The sequence below is a fragment of the Rutilus rutilus genome (assembly GCF_951802725.1).
Source record: "Rutilus rutilus genome assembly, chromosome: 22".
Taxonomy (NCBI): Eukaryota; Metazoa; Chordata; class Actinopteri; order Cypriniformes; family Leuciscidae; genus Rutilus; species Rutilus rutilus.
In genome coordinates this window covers 27707119-27731882 of record NC_140227.1, presented here as the reverse complement: position 1 = coordinate 27731882, position 24764 = coordinate 27707119, and the positions used below count along the sequence as shown (strand labels likewise).

General features: G+C 39.8%; 1 protein-coding gene and 3 long non-coding RNA genes across 5 annotated transcripts in view; 1 reads left to right on the top strand and 3 right to left on the bottom strand.

The window, feature by feature from the left end:
• LOC311281718 (uncharacterized protein) overlaps positions 1-2799 on the bottom strand; it is a 54489-nt gene extending 51690 nt beyond the window's left edge. Inside the window, exon 1 of the transcript XR_014625842.1 lies at positions 2338-2799. The gene's annotated coding sequence lies outside the window, so the exon portion shown is untranslated. The remainder of the gene's footprint in view (positions 1-2337) is intronic.
• LOC311281719 lies at positions 365-24451 on the top strand. Of its 2 annotated transcripts, XR_014625843.1 has the most exons (5): positions 365-433; positions 2330-2410; positions 3378-3462; positions 23839-23907; positions 24271-24451. It is a non-coding gene; the product is annotated as an uncharacterized lncRNA (long non-coding RNA). The 2 variants fall into 2 exon arrangements; XR_014625844.1 differs by lacking the exon at positions 365-433 and having other exon boundaries at positions 1819-2410.
• Positions 2820-3371, bottom strand: LOC311281721. The gene is made up of 3 exons (XR_014625845.1): positions 3241-3371; positions 3011-3161; positions 2820-2911 (listed from the first exon to the last, which is right to left on the bottom strand). It is a non-coding gene; the product is annotated as an uncharacterized lncRNA (long non-coding RNA).
• On the bottom strand, positions 15668-16104 carry LOC311282347. The gene is made up of 3 exons (XR_014625924.1): positions 16053-16104; positions 15851-15969; positions 15668-15730 (listed from the first exon to the last, which is right to left on the bottom strand). It is a non-coding gene; the product is annotated as an uncharacterized lncRNA (long non-coding RNA).
• Positions 24452-24764: the final 313 nt, after the last annotated feature.

The following is a 24764-nucleotide window of genomic DNA, read 5'->3' as shown; positions in this document are numbered from 1 at the left end:
TGTTGGGGTGCCTCCAGGACAGGTGTGGGAATCTCGCTCTCGTTTTTTGTCCTCATTGGCGTCTTATAGCCGATCATATGATAGATAGATAGATAGATAGATAGATAGATAGATAGATACTCAAAGCTGACGAGTGTGCTGAACTGTTGTAATATGCATATGTGGTGGTTACAAAAGATAAATAATAGTAAATAAATATGTGATGTAAGATGTGACAAGACAAGAGAATGTATTTCTTAAAGTTTCTTCTTTCTTAGAGAGTTTATTTCTTTGACGAGATGTTCCCTGCTCAATTCGATCGATTATTTGATTGCTTTCCCCTTGGGGGGTGTTCGCCTGCTTGAGGAGGGGGCGCGGCGGCGCGCGCAAACACAGACTCTGATCGTTAAAGCAGCAGCAGCTCTGTCCTGTGTTTAATATCTCCCCCCATCAGGTATGGAATACATTGATGCAATGAGAGTATGTTCTTGACATGTCAGAGTTTTTAGGAATGTAAACTACATTGTTTAAAGTGTTAAATAAGTTGCTCTTATTACTGAAATGTAAAATTTTGCTTCGTTATGTCTGCGTGTGCTAGTCGCGTATTTCATGCTAGCGATGGAGACCATGCGGTCTCAGAGAGATGGCGCAATAATAGAGTAGATTAAATTTAAAAGAGTAATTTTACAATTAAGAGGTATTTTGGTTGATTAATGCAATAACTGCAGGTTGTTAGTTTGCATGTAACTGAACATGAGTGTGTGTTGTTGTTGTTTTTCTAAAAATATATTAATTTTTGCAGACATGAAAATAATGTATAAACGTTAATTATCTGTTATATGTTGTGAATACTCTTGGAGTGATGCGCTGTCATTTATTGACATAAATAGTACTTGAACTGTTTTAAATGGTTATAAAAAAGAACACCGACTCTTATCGTTGTGAGGACGTCCACACACACAGACGACACTTGTCAGGATTTGACTTCGGTTTTGGGAAGGGAAAAAAACGGACACCCCCCTCCAACCTCTATGGGAAACGCGTATCTGTGTTACAAATGCCCCAGGCACAACGCCGTTTAACCATATTTTTGATAAAACTACGACGGTAATAGCCTGCCGAGACCAAAAATATGAGACGCCTGCGTAAAAGTCAATGGAGCGCTGTGAAAAAGTGTCGGACCTCTGTCGGTCCGGAGCTTGTTCTTGGCTGCGCTGTGATTGGTCAATCTACATTCTAGGGTGTGGCTTAGCCAAAGGCGAATTCAGGTCCAAGCCAGATTTTTTATAAATACCAATTATTGCGTAGAGAGCGGCGTACGCCTTCTTTTGTGCGTACGCAACGTTTATAAATGAGGCCCCAGATCTGGTCCAGCTCTGTTCTGGATCTGGTCCAGAATCATGCCGGATCAGGGCCAGCTCATTTGTTTGACAGTACACAAACACACTCGCTCCCTCTACATATCTAGAATTTCATGAATCTTCTCATTTACATGATCTTATATCTTATGGTCTTATGCCACTGATATTTTTTCTGTTTTTAACACAAAATGCTTAGGCAATAAAAAGTTGAATTACTGTACTTTTTTACACTAAAATACCACCTGATAATCTATTGTTAGCACTAACTCACAGCCACTACTTCACAGTAAACATGCATTCAAAGAAAAAATATTTGGACAGTAAATTTGACATATTCAAGGGCTTTACTTTTGATCCATTTTTTATTTATTAAGCATATTAAAACAAATTCACAAAGAAACAATGCAAAACAGTGCCACTGTGCATTTTTGCACAAGTACTCAAAGTTTATATAAAACACTTAAGTCTCTACTTGCCGTTAACGGGGTAGTTCACACAAAAATGTAAATTCTGTCATTAATTACTCACTTTCATGTTGTTCCAAACTAGTAAGACTTTTATTCATCTTCTGAACACAAATTAATTGAGATCTTTTTAATGAAATCTGAGATTTCTTTCCCTCCATTGACAGCTACGCAACTACAAGTTAAACAGTAAAGATTTTTAGCTGAAAATGTGGTCCTTGATGATTCATATAATGCAAGTCAATAGCTACAGTCAGTTTGAGTCAAAAAAACATATTACAGGCAAAACAAAATTAATACCTGTGGCTCCGGACGATTCATTGATGTCGTATGAAGCAAAACAATTGGTCTGTCAAAGAAACTGAACATTATTTACAACATTATTACCTGTAATCCACAGCCTCTGCAAACAGTCCTGTGTCACGGCGGTCTTGTTTTGCATGTAATATGTTTGTTTTTTTACCAATCTTCTACTTTTCTTTCATTTTGTGGTAAAACTATTCTTATTTTTTCATCATTTATCAGGAGCTCACCAGAAGAAGCAGGAGCTTCAACCCAAAAAGTTCAGTTTAAGGCCAATGCTGCTGTTAATTTGAACATTGAAAGGTCAGTATGTTCAAGCTTTTTGTCCTTCTTTTGCTCAAACACAATGTTGTCGATGTGTCCTAGAAGTTCCTCAACATGTGCTGACAAGGCTGGATGAAAGCTCTTAGGTTGGGTTTCATGTGAGCCTTTCACAATTCCTTGAAACAACTCCTGAAAAAAATATTTAGTATAGCAAACAATATCTAGCCATTTTAAATTTTGTAAAGTCTTATATGTACCAGAATTTCAGTATCACTGACAAGAGAACAAATTCCTTTTTTTCCCACCTCCTCGACTGTCCTATATTTTAAAAATCATCGATCTACTTGATTTATTAAACTTTTAAATTGATTTATATGAATGAGGACACACATTTTACACATACCTTTTATACTTCATATTCTGAACAGCATATGCTGCCATTGATGATGCGTGATATATTCTCAGATGCCACAGATCTTCTCCCTGTATCACTTCGTTTTTCATAGAGGTCCAATTGTCCCTCACCTCCATTTCTGCCATCTAATGCAATAAACATATTACATAAACAATAAAAGTTGTTAAAGTAATGTAGATAAAAATTAAATAAAATAAATAAATAATAGCATTTATTTAACTTACTGTACAAACCAAAACCCCACAGTTGTTAGAGTCAGCCAGCCTCCACTGTTCTGGGTACTCCACAGTCCATTGTCCCAAGTATTTTCAGAAATTGACTTGTAGTTGTCAGTGGGGTCGTAAACTCGAAAACGATTCAGCAAACCATCCAAGACTTTTACAAAATAAACAGAAACTGCTTTAACCAGAGTAACAACTGTTGAGTAAAAATGTATTTTTTTATCCACACATACCCACAAAATGAAGCGGTTTCCCTTTTCAGGGCTCTGTGCACCAACAATTCTTGGAATAAGGACCGTGTCACTTTGTCTAGACGTTGTTTAATGTTAAATCTTCTACTTTTCTTTCATTTTGTGGTAACATTTTTCAGCAGCTCATTTATCCAGTCACCTCCATTAGAAAGACCACAGCCGGGACCACTGGCAGTCCTGCGGCAAAGGTGGAGAAATGCAAAGGTAAAACAAGGGAGTTCAGCACTCATACCATGCACTAATTTGTTTTATATGCGTGAGATTTATTTTTGTTATTCCAAAACGTCATTACATTTAAAGATGACATTTGGATGATGACAGGTGTCGGTGATCATTCTCAAGTGTCGTGGTCAGTGCTGTTGCTGTTGTATCAGTCAGTGGTTTATCAGCTTGTCAAAAAACGGGACACGGGAGGTCACGCACGGGACAAATAAATTAGGCCCAAAATACGGGACGTCCCGCCTAATTCGGGACAGTTGGCAACCTTAGTGACAGTATCATCCTAAACCAGCAACCCTTCGCTCAACAGCACCATCTACAGGCCGATGAGTGTACAGTCACTAAATGTGCACATAAATGAATTTATTTTATACCCCCCCATGGATGAAATTCTACGAAACTTAGCATACCCCCAGAGGATGTCAAGTTAATCATACACATGAAATATGGTGCAGTTCTGAACATCTCAACTGAAGATAGGGGCGATTAAAGCAGAATAATATTGCATTTTCATTTTTTATGGGAGGGGATTTTTGTTACAAAAAATGTCGCGCACACCGCCAGGCGAAATTGGGTCTTGCGAACCCAACGCGCACGACCGCCCCCTCCGCAATGACGTCATTTTTGATGCGCGCACCTTCGCGCTCGTGCGGACGCGTCGAGTATAAACCAGGCTTAAGCCTGTTTTATGCTTCTGCGTCGAACTGCCGCCGTAGCTACGTCGTAGGCTGTGTGTAGCGCGCGTACCCTACGGCGTACCCTGACGTGCACCTCTCCAAAAATGTAACAACGCGTCAATTCTACGCGGACACAAGCGCTGTGATTGGTCTGCCAGAACCCCTCCCTCGGGGTTTCACACGCTTCCTAGGTACGCGTCAACGCGGACAACGACACAGAAGTATAAATTAAAACCAACACGTTGCCTACGGCGTATAGGCTCCGGCGTAGGTCCGACGCAGAAGTATAAAGGCCTCATTATACTTCTGCGTCGGACCTACGCCGGAGCCTATACGCCGTAGGCAACGCGTTGGTTTTAATTTATACTTCTGTGTCGTTGTCCGCGTTGACGCGTACCTAGGGAGCGTGTGAAACCCCGAGGGAGGGGTTCTGGCAGACCAATCACAGCGTTTGTGTCCGCGTAGAATTGACGCGTTGTTACATTTTTGGAGAGGTGCACGTCAGGGTACGCCGTAGGGTACGCGCGCTACACACAGCCTACGACGTAGCTACGGCGGCAGTTCGACGCAGAAGCATAAAACAGGCTTAATGAGGCCTTTAACAACGCGCGCGGCGCCGCATCCGAAGATGAACGACTTCGAACCGAATCTGGCCGAGCTCGAACTTCTCACCACACTGGCACCTAGTTTGCACGTCTAAATGAGTTGCTTACATTTTAAAAATGAGCATACAATAGCATAAAAAGTATTTTTAAAGAACATAAAGGTCCATTTTTTAGTTCTAAAAAACACATGATTAGAACAATAACCAAAAAGTACATAGTTAGACACTTTTAGATATGATTTAAGGGGGAAAAGACAAAAAACAATAAATAAATATTAATAAAAATGTAACATATCACAAACGCATAAAACAGCACAAAATATACGATGTTTGATGGTGGATCGATTTGATCCACGATCGACCTCTAGGGCTGCTTCAAAAACGCGTCCACACCATAGACTGTAAAAAAAATATGGACGTAGTGTCCGTGACGTCACCCGTAGAGTTCTGAAGATCGTTTTTGAAGCCTAAAGTGGGCGTAGCCGACTGTCGCCATCTTGGCAGCGCGTCACTCCCGGATAATTTCTTTGCACTCCCGGCAAAGAAGCGGTACGTGGGTGGAGCTGAGGAGCCTGGTGCTGAAACCACGCCCACCTACCTCGACGCGAATCATGCGATCAAGTTGTTGTCTTGGATACTACAAGATATTGGCGCTGGCGGTTCATTTTGAATTTTGAACTCCAAGCTTACCATTGAGGTAAATTAACCTGAACCTACACAACAAAACTTGAAATAAATGTATGTTATTGATATTAAACTACACAAGGTTGAAAACGCTGCAGCACTTTTAATACATGTGGTAACGTTTATTTTCAAAAACTAACGTTAGATGACTTGCAGAAAACATTAACAGTTGTCATGATTCATGAATAAGAATTAACGTTAACGTTATTAACTTTACTTAAAAACTTACATCTCAAATAAACTATCTGAAGCAAATCAGTTAACCTGAATTTATGAGTGTCTATTTGGATTCTTCCTCTTCCGCACCTGGGCCCAATGGGGTCCCCTACAAGCTCTATAAGAACTGCCCCAAGGTACTAGAGCTGCTATGGTATATGATGAGAACTGCCTGGAAAAAGCAAATCATTCTATCTGAGTGGCAAAGAGCGGTAGCAGTCTTCATCCCCAAGGAAACGAACTCCAAAGACATTAGCCTATTCCGAAACATTGCACTACTGAATGTAGAAGGAAAGATCTTCTTGCTCGAGAACGGCTATGTTGACACCAACTGCCAGAAGGCAGGAGTTCCAGGTTTCCCAGGATGTGTAGAGCACTCCACTATGATCTGGGACCAGATCCAGAAGGCCAAGCGGGAGAAGACCGACCTGCATGTCATCTGGCTTGACCTTGCCAATGCGTACGGATCAGTTCCGCATCAGCTGGTCAACTATGCCATGGAATTTTTCCACATGCCCACCTGCGTCAAGAACCTGGTAGCTCAGTACTTTAGCAACTTGCAGATGTGTTTTTCCCTCCAGGATTTCACCACCGGATGGCAGCGGCTCGAAGTAGGAATCGCGATGGGGTGTGCTATTTCTCCAATACTGTTTGTTGCAGCCTTTGAGATAATCCTCATCGGGGCAAGGCAAATGGTCGGGGGGATCAAACTCCCAACTGGTAAGAGGCTTCCTCCACTGAGGAGTTACATGGATGATGTCACCAGCCTCCTTCAGACAGCAGCATGCACATCAAGACTGCTGAAGAGGATGGACGAATTGATGTCATGGGCAAGAATGAAGATCAAGTCCCGGAGCTTGTCCCTCAGGAGAGGAGTCAGAAATGACAATACCATCTTCGTCATTGGAGGGGAAAAAATCCCACTCCTTTCAGAGCAACCCATCAAAAGCCTGGGGAGGCAGTACACTGCAGACCTATCTGACAAACAGATGGGGAAAACCGTCATGAAGCAGCTCTCTGACGGACTGGCAAGGATTGACCAAAGCCAACTCCCTGGGAAGTATAAGGTCTGGTGCTACCAGTTTACACTCTACAGGAGGGTAATGTGGCCCCTGAAAATGAGTGAGATTCCTTCATCAACCGAAAGTAAGATGGATGGAAAAGCCAACTCATTCCTGCGAAAGTGGTTGGGGCTGCCACGGTGCCTATCTGAAACCGGTCTCTTTGGAAAAAACATGCTGCAGCTGCCACTGCAGTCCATACAGTTGGGCTACATGCAAGAAAAGACCAGGTTGGTTCTCGAGCTGAAGGAGTCCACAGACGAGTCAGTAAGGAACGCAAATGCCAAGGTTCCTACTGGCCGCAAGTGGAATGCCCAAACCGAGGTCGATCAAGCTGTCGGTCGGCTACAACACCGGGAGATCATGGGCAGAGTTCAGGCAGGAAGAACAGGGCTAGGATGGTGAGAGACGCCACGCTTTTGGTCCAAGGCCAATCGCAAGCAAAGGAAGGAGATGGTGGTAGCAGAGGTGACGAGGATGGAGGAAGACCGCTACAAAATCAAGGCCGTGTCGCAGGGTCGACAAGGAAGCTGGACAACCTGGAAGGGAATCATGAACCGGAACATCAGTTGGTCAGACGTGTGGAAGATCCCACAGGCAAGACTTAGCTTCCTCATTCGTTCAACCTACGACACGCTTCCCTGCCCTCGGAACCTCCACCAGTGGTTTGGGAATGAAGAATCTTGTGCACTCTGCAATGCCCCCAATGCAAGTCTCCAGCACATCTTATCAGGCTGCAAGATCGCTCTCTCACAGGGACGCTACAGATGGCGCCACGATCAGGTCCTGAGAAAGCTAGCCGAAGTACTGGAGGAGTGTCGACAGGGTAGCAAACACCCACCATCTTTGTGTCGGAAGGAGGGATAAGGAGAAGCACTAGTTCAAGAGAAACAGCAAGGCCCTTCTCCCCCAACCAGGAGTGGAACATGAGGGTTGACCTGGACAGGCAGCTCCGGTTCCCCACGGAGATAACCACCACATCTCTCCGGCCAGACATAGTGGTGTGGTCAACCAAGGCAAGATCGATGCACCTCATTGAGCTCACTGTACCACTTGAGGAGGGGATTGAGGCCGCCTTCGAACAGAAGAAGTCCAAGTACTCAGAGCTCGCTGCTGAGTGCCGGGAGGCTGGCTGGAAGACTACCATCTACCCAGTGGAGGTCGGATGCCGAGGTTTCCTCGGGTTGTCAACCATACGCCTCTTGAGGGAAGCAGGAGTGACCGGAGGGAGGCTAAGGAGGGCAACAAAGGATCTGGCAGAGGAGGCAGAGAAAGGTAGCTTTTGGCTCTGGCTGAGGAGGAAAGATATACGGTGGCCGAGAGAGCTCAACGCGCTGCAACTGAAGAAAACACATGCAAATAGAAAAAACACCCGCAAATTAAGAAAACATCTTCATCAGTTTCACAACACATGTGTGCTCCAAATACTCACAACACAACGAAATACAGAAACGCTCTGCAAAAGTTCACAACACAACCAAATACAGAAACGCGCTGCAAAAGTTCACAACACAACCAAATACAGAAACGCGCTGCAAAAGTTCACAACACAACCAAATACAAAAACGCGCTGCAAATAGGACAGAACACAACGGAAATGTTTCCGGGGAACCCAATAAGTGACGGACGGACGGCTCGCGAGTCGCGAGCTTTACCAGAGAGACGCGGGCTCTGGCTTTACCTATGCCCTACTCTCTTAAAAGGGCAGACGGCAGAGCCCTTGAATTGGGCACTTTGGAGGGAGCGGGGCACTTGTGTGCCATTATGTTGATGAAGGGAGCAACGAAAGACAACGTAATTTCCTCATTATTTTCACCTGGGATGTTCCCATGACAACGCAGTGCGTGTCCATCAGCTGTTCTTACCAGAAATATAGTATTAATGCTGTTAACATAACTGTTGCAAATAAATATACATTTTATACAACAACGTTTTTAAAATATGTGTTATCTTTGTGTGAGTGTCTCAACTTTAAAACTTGCCGTCTCATATTTGGACCTATAGCTACATTCTAACATTTTTTATGAAACTTATTTTAACATAACATGACAAAATGTGTTCAATGTAACTGATGTATAGATTAATGTCTTTTCCTCTTTCTCTTTCTCTATCTTTTTTATTTATTTATTTATTTTAGTCTTCAGCTCATTGTTCTTTTTAGTATTCTTATGGCATTGAACATATCGCAAATATACATTTTGTAGGCCTATATTGTATACAAAGTTGTATGTCATAAACGTGTCATCTTTGTATGTTTTGCAAAAAAATAAATAAATAATAAAAGTAGACAGCTGTAAGCACGTCCTAGCCGGGTCCGTCACTTATTACGTTCCCCGGAAACATTTCCGTTGTGTTCTGTTCTATTTGCAGCGCGTTTCTGTATTTGATTGTGTTGTGAACTTTTGCAGCGCGTTTCTGTAATTGCACCGCGTTTCCAAATTTGGTTGTGTTGTGAGTATTGGGACGCACGTGAGTTGTAAAACTGATGAAGATGTTTTCTTATTCGCTGGTGTTTTTTTTTCTATTTGCATGTGTTTTTTTCTGTTTGTATGCGTTTTTTTTTCTGTTTGCATGCGTTTTTTTCTGTTTGCATGCGTTTTCTTCATTTGCAGCGCGTTGAGCTCTCTCGGCCACCGTAAAGATAGGTGTTGGGGGAAGAACATCTAACCCTAGACAACAGCTGCAGGGAGAACAGCTATCAGCTGCAGGGGGTGACAGGGAGACGTCCCTGTCACTGCTCCGCCACCAGGAGACGTTCCAGAATTAAAGGAGCGAAACGTTGGTGAATGGTGGTTTCTGGCTGATGACCCTGCAGCTGACCCATGGGCACTGGAGGAGGTGCGACAGGCAGCAATGCCCAGCAGGTGGTAACATCTTCCTGTGCAATTACTGGATGTCAGCTGAATATAACGTTATACGATTCGTAACGTTTAGATTCGTATTAGCCAACATAAAAATGTTATTACCATGTGTTTACAGTCTCTTTCTCGGCCATCATTTGTAGTTGCCTATTCACAAACTGTTTGCTCAAGCATAGCGTTTTCTCGGAGTTCACTGTGTGCTTTCTACCATGTACAAATAAAAATTTCTCTGAACTTTTGCTGTGTAATTGTAACAATGAGCACTCAAACACACCAAACCAACAATTACTAAAAACACAGACAAAAACTGATTTTGCACGGGCATTTTGCACTAGTCTATCTATAAATTACAGAAACGTCTGTCTGTGTGTGTGTCTGTCTGTCTGTGTGTGTGTGTGTGTCTGTTAACCGCATATCTCTCGAACCGTTAGTCTGATGGATTTCAAATTCGACAGGTGTCTTGCTACGGGCACGAGTAAGTGCAGTGCCAAGTTTGACGTTGTTTGGATGAGAAATGCAAAAGATATCGTTAAATATATCATTTTTAGAAGGTTGTGGTTTAAAAATAAACATTCTGACATTAGAGGGTTGCATCGGTCAAAGAAGCCCCAAGACGGTTGTTTAGCAATTAAATTAAAATGTATTATAGTTTAAATGTATATTAAATGCAATTAGTTGAATGTAAGAGTGCTTTTTGACATACTCAAGTAAGACTTGATCTTTATATGTAATTTTACCAATTGACAAGAATTTATGGTGAGCTAAAATTTCATTTCATTTCTATTGAAACATGTAGGCCTACAGTATGTCATGTATTTGTAATTAATTACACATCTGTAATTGTGAAGTTGCATTTTAGTACATTTATTATAAATATAATAATGAATAATCACTACAAGTACTTTACATGAGCTTTAGTATGTTAGACATATTGTATGTTAGTATGTCATCGAAGTGTACCTGTTTAAATCACGACAAAAGATTATTAAAACAATGATTTAAAATGTACTTTGAGTACATGAAATGAGATTTGGGTAACACTTTATTTTAATGTGTCCTTGTTACACGTTACATGTAGCCTATTTACTATAGTAATAACTACAAATTAGGCATAATTACATGCAACTAACCCTAAACCAAACCCTAACTCTATAGTAGGTATGTAGTTAATTAATATTACTCGGTACTTATATATTATTACACTGTTACAGGGACACTTTAAATAAGGTGTAACCGAGATGTGAAGTGCACTGCAAGTGCACAGTCAGTACATTTAGCACACTTCTTTTGTTGTATTATTTATTGTTGAATTATTTTGCTGTATCTGGCATGTTGAGATATTGCAGGTCACATTTTAGATGGAACTCAACCAGATCTTTTCATTTTCATCTCAGCACAATGTGCCTTTGTGTAAGATGTGTGAAGAGGTGTAGCTACATTCATCTGCTCTTTGAATTCTCAAAGCTGCAACTGTTGGCCAAAGTGCCCTGAATACCAAACTACTTTAAAAAAAGGGCTCAACTTCAGCCTAATTTCACTTTGTCCAGTGACGGGATCTTTGTAAATTAATAAGTGCTGTCAGAACTGTGAGAAGAGTTTTTGTAAACAGTCATGTGTTAAAGGGGTCATGACATGGTTTTTTCTTTTATTTTATTATGTTCCCTTAGGTGCAATTATAGTATTACTATAGTTTTTTGGACAAAAAACGTTTAAAATTGAGTGATTTATGACCTTTTCCCACCCTGTTTCTCATGCTCTGATTCAAACAGTCTGTTTTGGGGGTGTTTCCCCTTTAAGAGTTCAGTGTTAACACCCACTGTTATGATTGGCTAACGTCAGCGCCAATGCATCAATTATTAACATAGATATAGAAAGCCAGAAAATGAACCATCTGTCCACCACTAACAACTAAGAATGGATTACCCCGTGTCCACATGGACAGTGTGAAGCTATTTTGAATGAATATGTCAGATTTGTAACCAGAAACACTTGAATACGGGTTATTTTTATGCATATGCGCGAGGGAGGGAGGGAGAGAGAGAGAAAGACAGTGAGAGAGCGCGCGCGCGGCCGGGGCGCTCTCGCTCGCTCTCTCAGTAACATGCGCCCTGTCACAATCGTCTCTACACATCACTCACCGATCAAATAAGGCTTTGGCGGCCCCATAGCAATCTTGTAAAGAGACCCACTCGCTGCACGTCGACGACTGAACTCCTGTGGGGCGCGTGACAACGAATCATGCGACGATGCGAAATGACTATGAGGCACAGACAGTATTCTTGTGCTGGAGGCGGTCATATGCAAACGACTGGTGCGTCACTTCGTACCGTGACGTCACTTCTTACCATGGATCCAGAACGAGCTGTATTTAGAGCTTGATTAAATAAATGATTCGTTTATAATGGGGAGGGCGTCTAAAGCTATGAAACTTGCAGGAAGTTTTAATGGTACAAAGACCTCTTATATACCAAAAGATCAAGGCAAATTTGGTTTCTCATGTCATGACCCCTTTAAAGAATGTCTTAAGTCAAAGATCACACCGCCACCCCCTTCTCTCCCACTTATTTTCCTGTCTCTTTTTAGGTCGCTTTTGTGTCAGTTAGTTAGCCTATACAGTAGGAAATGCTACAACAATCAGCTATTGTCTTGCTGGAGTAATTAATCACAAAATATGCCATTAAAACAACCGTCATAATTAACACAAATATTATAGAGGGGGCTTTTGTTATGTTGTTTAGAATGGAAATGCAGAAATGTATTATGACTATTTTGCATAATTTTTTTTTTTATTAACCCATTATGATAACAAAACAAACATCACAACATATGCATCATACTGTATATTCAATCAAAACAAAACTAAATGAATCTTTAAATGTGTAGATTTGTTTTATACACTTACTCTTCCAACATGACAAGTCTTAAAAGTTGTTGGCTGAAAAAAAAATCTTATATTTATGCATAAACATTCTTTTGTTGGATGTAAATAGGGACCTTGCTAACACGCATGCTTCTCAGTGGTGGATAATGTTGCTTGTCTGATCGGGAAATGTCAACAGCAGATGTAAAAATAGACCATAATGCATCATGCGATGGGAAAGTCAGACTTGGAGACGTCACTGGAAACCTTGAAGTCCTCCAGCTGTGGCAATATGATTCTTTGCTCTTGTCTCCCATAAAGTGCCTCTTTAAATAGAATGAGGCATTTATATAGAATGAGGCATTTATATAGCGCTTTCATATGTACTACTGTACACCCAAAGCGCTTTACAATCATATCAGGGGATCTCTCCTCAACCACCACCAGTGGTAAATGCGGCAGAATTCAGAACTGTCCCATGTGCATGTACATTCCTTGAGCTGACAGTCTAGGTGATGATAAAACAACACAGATGTTTGGCTTTTGTAACTATCTCATGCTTTGCAGAAGTCCATATGGCAAGATTTTAATCTGATGCTAAAACCTCAGATTATCACATATGGATCACTGTAAATGCACTCTGTGGATTTTATGAGATTGTACGAAAGTGGAAAATGCATCTAGAAATAGCAAATGCCCCAAACCCCAAATTGTTTAACATAAATTAAAATCCAGATTTTGATTTTCAAAGATTTATTATAAAAACTGATTATTTTTTCCCAAAAATGCAATAAATTCATGACACTTTTTTTTTTTCAAAATGCAATTAATCCATTGAATCAATATAAAAGTAATTTTTTATCATATTGAAACTGTTGAAATCAGCCATCGCTAAGAAATATCTCCTGAACTTTTTTGACGGCGATCAGCTCACAAAAACTGATTTTGCACGGGCACTTTGCACTGCTCCCTGAATCGACGCGCTTATTCATTTGTGGATGTTAACTGAATCTGTAAGTCACCTGTTTACTTCTGTTTATTATATCTATCTATAAATTACGGGAACGTCTTTCTGTCTGTGTGTGAGTGTGTGTTATTTGCATATCTCTCGAACCGTTAGTCCGATGGATTTCAAACTTGACAGGTGTCTTGCTACGGGCATGAGTAAGTGCAGTGCCAAGTTTGATGTTGTTTGGATTAGAAATGCAAAATATATCGCATTTATAATAAAATATAATATATATAAGCACACTGGCTTTTGCCGCTCTAGCCGCTGGCCATTCCCCCTTTCTCTCACACACACACACACACACACACACACACACACACACACACACACACCCCAGGACCAGAGACAAAGAGGTTCGAAGAAAGCAGCGGAGCTTAAGTAGCGTTTTCTCGGAGTTCACTGTGTAGCCTGCTCCCTGAATCGTGTAGTTCAATATTCCACATTTTATTATATGTCATTATGTCAGTATCAGTATTTGCTTTCTACCATGTACAAATAAAAATGTCACTGAACTTTTGCTGTGTAATTGTAACAATGAGCACTCAAACACACCAAACCAACAACTACTAAAAACACACACAAAAACTGATTTTGCACGGGCATTTTGCACTAGTCAAGTTCATACATAATATTAAGGAATTATGTAAAATTATATTCAAGAACTTGTGATATGAATTCATACCCAATAGGTAGGCTATATAAGGAGATAACATACTAGGTACAGGTTAATTATTGCTAACTAAATGCTAGTTAACATGATTAATTAAACTTAAACAGCTAACGTTAATGTAAGTCGAATAGAAGTTAAATAAGTCATATTTATTTAACCGCCCAGGGAGCACATATTTTAAATATCATTTATCGTTAAACACGATGACATTAGGCATTGGAAAAGATAACCTGCTTGCTGGGCACATAATTAATAGGGCTGGGTATTGACACAAATTTCACAATTCGATTCGATTTCGATTCACAAGCTTGCAATTCGATTCGATTTCGATTCCGATTCGATTCAATATCGATTATTTTGGATATCAGGTACAATACATGGCAAATATTCTCAAGGAAAACAAATCTCTTAAAGGTGCTGTATGTAACTTTTTTTATAAAATGAATCCTTTTTTTATTGCCCGTCTGTGAAGGGGTTGTAATCACACATTACAATGATCCACTTTTCGCGTTTTGCTATTACCTCTGAAGGCCATTATTCCTATTTTTATGTGAAGTCTCCGGGTCGGATTTTCTGCGAAATCCACCGGATGTGACGTGCATGCGCGCTCCCGAGCCTCTCCGTTTTATACACACTGTCTATGGTTTTATATAAACAGTCTATTGCGACGGCACTGCAGCTAACGACATGGAGTCTGATAACACCAAAAAACGACCTGCCTCCAGCACAACACAGACTCCAACACAAACTCCAAAAAAAAAAAAAAAAAAAAAATTGTATGCTGAAGCTGAAGCTCGTCAGGCCAAACGTCAATCGGATCGACTCAGGACGAAAACACGGATCCAACATTGGCAGAGCGTTTGAATTATGGAGAGACCTCCGCTTTGTTTTAGGTATAAAAACAGACCCTGAGTTGGCTTTCATCCTTTTGGACAGGTAAGCTAACAATACTTCAAAGCATGTAAAATATATTGTGATTTTGTGCTTTAGTTGGCTCAAGTTAGACATCATTAGTTCGCCAGCTAACGCCGACCCAGGGCCGGTGTAGCAGTCGATTCTGTTCCCTTTCGGAATTCCTGTTCCCTTTACGGAATCATACTACAAATCATGCGTAGTTGCCGCGTTACCATACGTACCATCAGAATTGAATACGACAAGAAGCACAACTGGATGTACGGGAAGCCAAAAGGTTAAAAAAGTATTTTTAAATAAAAAAATTATTATAAGCGAGTTTTTCCTGCTCTGTCATTTCAATCTAGCTTTTTTTTTTTTTTTTTTTTTTTTTTTTTAAACCGTTATTAGCGATTTCAATGTAATGTTTATTAAGGCTTTGATTATTAGCCTATACTTGTTAGCAGAAGATTATTTGAACCACAATTTCACTTCACAATTTAATATCACACTTTATAAAATAAATACTTGTTTTGAAAGACTGATTTTCAAGTAGGCCTAGGTTTAACCAAAGGGAAAATGAAGGGAAAAAATAACTCCAAAAAACAATTGTTTCATATTTAGTTATTTATTGCAAGAAGCACATTTGTATTCATCTTCCGTGGATGGATTGCCAACACACTTTAAGTGGAACCATCGCCCACAGTCATCACATGCAATCTATAAAAATAAAAATATAAGATTAACAATTTTTTTTTTTTAAAGGGAGTTTAAAGCATTGGTCCATTCATGATTACTTTGAGTATGCTACACCAACCAAAAATGCTTAGCCATATTTACCCAAAGAACATCTGCACTGCAATCATCTGCATATGCAGTCAATGTTTCTGCCTCTCCTTCAGATTCAGAATCAAAAGTGTCTGCCTCTCCACAAAAATGGCACAGGTCACTTAGGTCATCTATGAGGTACAGTACAACACTGATGAAAGTGATGCACATCAAAAAGCACGTCAATAACATTCATGAGTTTATAAAGCCATACCAGATTGGCGGAGCAGAGTTAAAGAAATCTCCATTCTGAATCGTGTTAAATATTGTAGATCACTGGAGAAGTTTATTGTGGTATTTTGCAGAATGTGTTACACTTAATATTTGCTACAATACTATAATCACACACCTTCAAAGCGAACACACCACATGATATTGCATCCCTCTGAAGTGGGTGAGGCAAGCTTTCACACACCCAGTTTGAAACCGAAATACCCTTTGCCATCATCAGGGCTCTACAAACAAGATAGTATTATTTCAAGCATACAGTACATATTACACAATAACACTACATATGGTGCATGAAAAATACCTTGTTGTCTCCAAACACTTTTTCTTCTTGATATCTGACTCTCCAATTGAGTCAAGCAGAATGGTTTTTTGTTGGGATGGGTATATAGCCTAAGTAACATGCAAAAAGACAACTTGATAGGGGTATATAATTGCTAATCAGGATTAAATGAAAAAGGGAAAACTTAAGTGAAACTGTTCTATACCACAAATACTTACAACTAGGAACCAGTGGTGGCCCTCATTTACAATACCCACTATGACATCATAGTTTGCTGGGTTCAACAAAAAAAAAGAAAAGAAAACATACATGTTCTATCATTTAAACTTTGCGAATGTACACAAAGCCCTGAACAAAATGGGCATTAGCACAAGTAAAAAAAAAAATAATAATAATAATTGCACTTTTGCAGGACACCTTGAGCCTTTCATGTTTTCCGTTCCACATATCTGTCATGGCAAATGTGTCCATGTGGAATGCCTTGCCTGGTGAAGTCAAGTTGTGCTCCCTCACTTTCAGGGACAGATATGCATTTATAACCTTCACAAAAATGGCAAAACATTAATACAAAATATTAGCATAGCAGATGAAAGGCTTATCTGTAAAAATCAATGAAATGTGTACCTCACTCTCCAACTCCCTTCCAGGGCCGATCCGCAAGTCTTTGTAAAATAATTTATAGGGTCCCACTCTGGACAGCAGTACATAACTGTCGTTTCCTGCCCAGGCACTTTTGATATCTACAGAGGATAACCAAAAACAGCATTGCACTTACCACCTCACAAATATATTAGAAATCAGACTAATATTGATCTATTATAAGATCTGACTGTGCATCAACACTTACAGCGATGCACTGCGTCTGTGGTGTCGGCTGGTACCTCTGCAATCATTGTAGGGGTGTGGGACACAGGAGAGGAAAGTGGCTTTTTGGTTGAAAAGTTCAACGGAGACAGGGGAGAGGATCTTGTAGATTTAGATCTAGTAGACAAGTCAATTGGTGAGGATGGAGGTGATGGTGGGGGCTGGTGTTCATGTGACTTGGTGATGGTGAGGTCTACAGGTGTAAGTGAAGGGTATAACGTTTCTTGATGTGCTCTTTTATGTTGTGGTTCTTGGGTAATTCTATGGGGTATCCGGGGTGTGTCTTCTTTAAAGGGTTTGAGGTGGTCGGTGTTGATTTTGGGGAATATCTTGCCATTTTCATCCCTTAAATCTGCGCTTTTTTCTTGCAAATAAACAACTTCATATGGTCCCAACCAGCTGCGCTCAAGCTTGCCCCCTTTCCTCTGTTGGGTCCGTATGTTTTTTCTTAAGACCTTCTGCCCTACAAAAAGTGGTGCCTGATTTGCCACCGCAGCCACCCTCTGTCTCCTGTCCTGTTTTTTTCTTACATTTTTTTTTACAATGTTGTCCAATTTCTCCTTCAAAGAAATGGCCTTTGAAATGGTGTCCTCTGCTATCACAGATTCCACTGTGCTGTTGACCTTTAGAAACATTGAAGATTGAAATTATTTCACTAAATTGATGCATGATATTTATATGGAACAATGTAAATGATCACATACCTCATATATCTCCGGCACCTCAAAAGGATATCGTGCCTCCATACCGAACATCAAAAAGAATGGTGAGAACCTAGTTGTCAGCTGTGTCTTGGTTCTGAGACCAAACATTACCGCATCTAGGTACTCATCCCATTTTTCTGGTCTTGTATCCACCAGTTTGCACAAGGCTCTGGAGTCATAACCAAAATGAGTTAAAAATTATGAGTAACCAATTTTCAAAGACAAATATTTCCCTGAATATTGCATTCCCACAAAGCAACCCACAAATGAAGGTTCACCTCTGAATGGTTCCATTTAATTTTTCCACGAGCCCGTTTGTTTGTGGATGGTATGGGGCACAGAGGCTTCTCTCCACATTGAGGAAGGTACAGAGCTCTTCATTGATCTGTTTCCAAAACATACATTAACATTAATCTACATAAACAAAAACAAATGTGTGAAACCATTAAATTCTCATGCATATTGAATTTAGTTCATTTAACAAACTACAAACCTGGTTTACAAACTCAGTCCCTTGGTCAGTTAGAATTCTCTTTGGTGCCCCAAACCTGTAGAAAAAAATTATAATGCAGCGCGAGACAACTGCTGCAGATTTATTTGGGATTGGATATGCCTCGGACCATTTAGTATAGTAGTCAACGAGGACACAAATGTACTCATTTCCCTGGTTGGTTTTGGTGACTTTCCCCACTAAATCCATGCCTAGCAGTTCCAGAGGCTTATCCACCTTAAAATTAAAATAAATACATTTAAATTATGTGCACCAGTCTCAAATCCCATGCACATCTGTGGACAAGCTTACACATATTGGGATGTACTTGGGCTCCTGCTTGATGGACAGTCTGCTAAATTGGCACTGGGCACACTGCAAAACCTGATGTTCAGAAATAAGCACATGAGAAATGCATTCCAAAACATAATACATTCGTATGTTTCACAGCAAAGTTAGAAAGGAATAATTTAGTATTTACCCATTTATCAATGTCCACCCCCATTCCAGGCCAGTAGAACCTCGCTGAAATGGCAAGCTTGGTTTTTTCTGTTCCACAGTGTGCTCCATAGGGGTTGGCATGGAATTCCGTGAATATTTGGTTGGCCTCTTTTTGTCCAATGACCACTTTTTTCCTCAAACCCATACAGTTTTTTGAGAAAATGTAGTAAAGTTGACCATCTATTGAAATTGCTTTATTGTTAGTAAAGTCTAAACAAGGAGGTTCTGAGTGCCTGCAGGATAGGTAATTTTTTTTATGTTCTATTTGCCAAGAAGGCTATAGTCCATGGACAAGTATGGGTTTTTTGTTTCTATCAAGTCTTGGTGTATTACTATACCTCACTCCTGTCTGTGGAGTTATGTTATCTTCACTTTCAAAAAATAATTATAATTTAGAATAGATTACTTACCATGAATTTGGAAATTGGAGCAACGTCTGCGAATCACATATTTATGGTCTTTTTTTATACCAAATGGATATGTGCCTTGAGTTTTATAGCTCATGATTTCCTCATACATTTTTGGATCCATTTTTGGAATGTGCCAGCAAGAATAGAAATTCAGGTGACAATGTTGTGTGGTCATCTCCCCAATTTATAACACCATTGATTAACTTGATTAATTAAAGCTAATTAGTGCCCTCAGAAATTGTTAATTAATTACTTGAATGTCATGTTGCACTCTCATGTATCTTGCATGTGAAAAATATTAAAGAAAAAAGCAATATGGTTTTATTCATATTTATTTATTTATTTATTTTCATACAAGGAACCTTTTGACAATAATATGATGAACTCTTTTTTCATGTGTATTTTGGTGACATTTAACATAATACATTTTATATACTGTTTACAAAGTTGTATTTCATAAACCTGTCATCTCTGACGTTTTGCAATCTTTATAAATAATACAGACATAATAATATAAAGACAATAATAAGGCATTGAGTTTGTTTTGTTTTGACAGAAATATTACTGGAGTGTGAGAACCATTTTATTATGCTGACAATTGAATGTTGCGCCAATGCTTTTGGCCTTTTTCGCTTTCCGTACTTCCAGTTGTGCTTTGATGCATTTGCTACGCATGCGCAGACATGCCTCTTTGAGGGGGAACACAAATTCCTGTAGGGAACAGAATCGACTGCTACACCGGCGATTGCTATAGGCGAACTAGGCGGTTGCCTAGGGCGACAAATGTGTTGGGGGCGCGCACGCACTCTAGTGTCGCCCTATCTACTTCCCATATTAATCATAAAATTAGAACGAAACGCGAAATAAAACATGTTTATTAAACATGATCAAAGGGCGCCCCTCAACCACACGTTTAATTACTTATTAGATTGAATTTATGATTTTTGTCGACCATTTCTGGATTGGCGGGGGGCGGGAGGGTTGCGTTACGTTACGTTAGGGAAGTGCTCAGCTGCTGGCGCGTTGATCGAAAATGAAGCGGTCTAAACCTCTGGTGCACAGGGACGAAAACGGAGAAAGGAAGAAGATAAAAAATAAAGCTCAGTATAGAGTAAGTCTTCTCATCTTAGCTATTAAGGTGTCCAATGAGATAAATTTACTTAGTATTGTAGCCTACATCACCTAATATTGGACGTTTCATTGCTGTCACTAAGCTATAGTTTGCTAGCTAGTTACTTTGAAGGTGAATAGAAATGGCAGAAACAACTGTTAATATTTTATTATTTGAGATAGAACTAAAATAACTTAAATATTTTAATTTTGTAGTGGTACATACATTATCCATAATAGCACATTTGTTTGTAGAAGGTAGCCTATAGTTAAACTAGTTTAATGGTCATAATTTGCTTAAATTAATCCAATTTGGTAAATATCCTTGAACATTCTTTGTAGAATTTGTGTATAAACAATTAACAGTTGATTCTTCAAGTCATAATTTGCTTGTTGAAGTGTTGGAGTGACTATTAGAGCATTTTTGTTTGTTCATCAATGAACATTCTTTGTAGCATTTTTGTATGTGCAATTTATTAGAGTGTATCATTTAAGTCATATTTTGCTTGTTGAAGTGTTGGAGTGACTACAGGTGAAACTCGAAAAATTAGAATATCGTGCAAAAGGTCATTTATTTCAATTATTCAACTTATAAGGTGAAACTAATATATCATATAGACTCATTACATGCAAAGTGAGATATTTCAAGACTTTGTTATGGCTTACAGCTTGATTTTGATTTGGGGTTTTCATAAGCTGTAAGCCATAATCATCAAAATTATAACAAATAAAGGCTTGACACTTATCAATTTTCTTATTTTCTTATTTTGGGGGGGGGGGGCGCAAAAACTCAGTCTTGCCGCCTAGGGCAACCAAAGGGCTAGAGCCGGCCCTGCGCCGACCATTTGCTAACGTTATCTGATGTGAAAGACTACAGTTGTAACTTTATTGCTTTTCACGAGCACGAGCGCTGTTGTTGCAATCTGAAACATCACCGCTAGAGGCCGCTGGATCCTACATACAGCACCTTTAACTAATGCTGTTAACTATGGGAGTCAGTTAGCCTGTAGGCTTCATTAGCCTACTATAATATAGCTTAAAAAAATAAGGTAAAAATTAACTGATTTGTATACAAACACTTAAATTACACTTTTATTTATTTTTATAATAATAAAGTTATATGAAATATAAACATTTAAATGGTGGCTGTCATAAAAACCTGCCAGATTTATTCAAACATGCATTAAATGAATATTATTCATTATCATTTTTAATGTTCTTCTATATGTAATATGGTGCATATATTTAGCAAAATGCTCCTCTCTAGAGTTAATTTTTATAGCTGACTAACGAGTTTATGGTCACTGGATATGGTTTTTCTGAGGTAAATGTGACGTCACATGACATTGTTTGCAAGCTGATTTACTGACGTCTTTCCACGGTTGAAACACTGATTTGAGCGATTCCATGTCACATGATACGGATTTCGATAAGTTGTACACTATCTTTTAACACACTTTCAGATGCTCATTCATGTTTATTCCGCGCGGTATCTGGTATCATTAACGGTGCGTGTCCACTACAGCGGCAAAAGTCCGCTCAGTGCCGCTGGCAACGCTGTAACGTCTCCGCTTTGGGGTGTGTCTGTTGCTGTTGTGTTTAATCTACGTTTTTTTCAACACACGGACAGTATAATCACCAGCGATGCACGTGATTACATTTAGAAATAGACCAACTTTGTTTCCAAATGCACCAAACAAAGATCCTTTCAATTGTATAAACTTTTATAAAACCAGCCAGTACAATCACAATAAACACATCCAAAATGAAATATTTACATATATATAACAACTGCAAAGCATCTAATTTGTAAACAAAATGATTTACGCACTAAATCCAGCATAAACTCTGACACAATTTGCATATTTTTTTTAAATCTCAAGACAGACGTCACATCCCGAACCTCACAACAATTGGATGCCGACCGCGTTTTTCGCTTGATATTTGCATAAAGTCGAGAACTGCCCAACCTTTTGACGCTCTCGGTCGCTCTCAACGCTTTCTCCGGTCCGCTGTCAATCCCAAAATGCACTGCGCGAGCGTGAAGCTCAACTTCCATAAGAATGAATTAAAAACGCTCGCTCCGCTCCGCTCGCACCGCGCCAGTGGACACGCACCGTAAAGGCCAATTTATACTTCTGCGTCGAGTGTACGCCGTAGTGTACGTCGTAGGCTACGCACGTAGGTGACGCCGTCGTGAGCATTTATACTTCTGCGTTATGTCTGTCTGTGTTGCTCTACAGTTACACCACCGAGACGCTAGTTGGCGGGGGCGGGTTTTAATTTTCCACTGTGTTTAGATTCCTCGCGGCTGTTTTGAGTTTAGGCTACTAGCGTCTGAAAGAGAGTGGATCATGTAGGAGTTGGAGCTTATCGAGGTGGAAAAACAGTTTTAGTGAAATTGCTAAAACTAAAAGGCAGAAACGAGAGAAGGCGTCGGAGGAGATGGCACGTGCGACCTGTGAACCTGTTGACGGTTGAACCGAATTTAAAAATGACGGGCGGTGCAGAAGAACACGCCGGAAATGTGTAGGAGGAAATGCTATGCTACCAAGCCGACCAATCACAGATCTTGCGGTCTGCGTCATCGCGACGCGTAGTTACATTTTTGAGGAGGTGCGCGTCAGGGTACGGCTAAAGCCTGTTTTATGCTTCTGCGTCGAACTGCCGCCGTAGCTACGTCGTAGGCTGTGTGTAGCGCGCGTACCCTACGGCGTACCCTGACGTGCACCTCTCCAAAAATGTAACAACGCGTCAATTCTACGCGGACACAAGCGCAGTGATTGGTCTGCCAGAACCCCTCCCTCGGGGTTTCACACGCTCCCTAGGTACGCGTCAACGCGGACAACGACACAGAAGTATAAATTAAAACCAACACGTTGCCTACGGCGTATATGCTCCGGCGTAGGTCCGACGCAGAAGTATAATGAGGCCTGAAGGGTATCCAAAGGGTATTGTCAGACAATCGATTACTATGGCCTTCCACCGAAAACAGGATGTAAACAAAGGTATGAGCGCTGGCTGAATTAACTTCATTTTTATTAATATCTCTAACATCTACTGCAGTCAGATCCACTCGTGTTCACTCGGAAGGAATCACTCACATTTTCTGTGCACTTGTAATGACACTTAAAGGATGTTAAGAGGCTAAAAAGCAGGCTTACTACTTGCCCCATTGAAGTCAATAGGGTGCAAATTTTAAAAATAGAATAACTCGGTGTAGGCAACACCGATTTTTGTCGTTGTTCTCTGTATTGACAGCACTCCAAATGTACAAAAAAATGAGCTCAATGTTAAAATTGACCGGAGTTCTCCTTTAAATAACATATAGATAAAAGATGGACAATAACGAATGTCACCAATAACGTCTATAACTAATGGTTGCCCTTTTCATTTTTCTTTCCTCATAGGTTCAAATACTAATAGCTGCACTGAAGTAGCACTACACCATGCCAACAACAATAAAGGTAACAACAAAGGTAAGCCATGTAGCTATAGTATAATTTAGATTAATGTCAAATATTGAAAGCAACACATTGACCGTAAGAGAGAATAAAATAATAAATGAACCTTGTACCTATATTGTCATATTATTGACCGTAAGAGAGAATAAAATAATAAATTAACCTTGTGTAATACCTATATTGTCATAATATTATTTCAATGAACAGATAAGAGCAATTAATTTGTGTTTTATTGTATATCTGCATAGATTTTTTTTCTATTTTATTTGGATAGAAAGAAATCAATGGCCCGATACAAGTTACTTGTGCGTGTTAAAATATGTGTACTCACACTGACAAAACAATGTTTTGATTGTGATTGCTGTATGCTATTAACAGGTCCAGTGATTTGGATCATGGGCAGCAGCTACATTCAGTGATTTGGATCATGGGCAGCAGCTACATTCAGTGATTTGGATCATGGGCAGCAGCTACATTCAGTGATTTGGATCATGGGCAGCAGCTACATTTGTCGTGGGGAAGAGAGGGCCAGAGAGACCATAGGGACCATTATTTATTTATTTTTTATTTGTGTTTATGGTTTTAATAAAGCAAAATTTATTAACCAAAATGATTCAATATTTCTTATTAAAACACACAGTAGACACTTCAAGTAGACATGCTTTGACAGAAATGTCATGTGGTTTTATTACTTATGTTTTAGAACTTCGTAATGATATATATTCAAAGTCAGTGGTCTACACAGTGAATATTAATAATCGAGGTGTTTAGATTAGATTTATCTTTATTGTCATTGTGTAGAGTACAAGTAAAGAGACAATTCACTGCAGTTAGTGTCTAACCAGAAGTGCAAAAAAAGTTCAGTATAGACA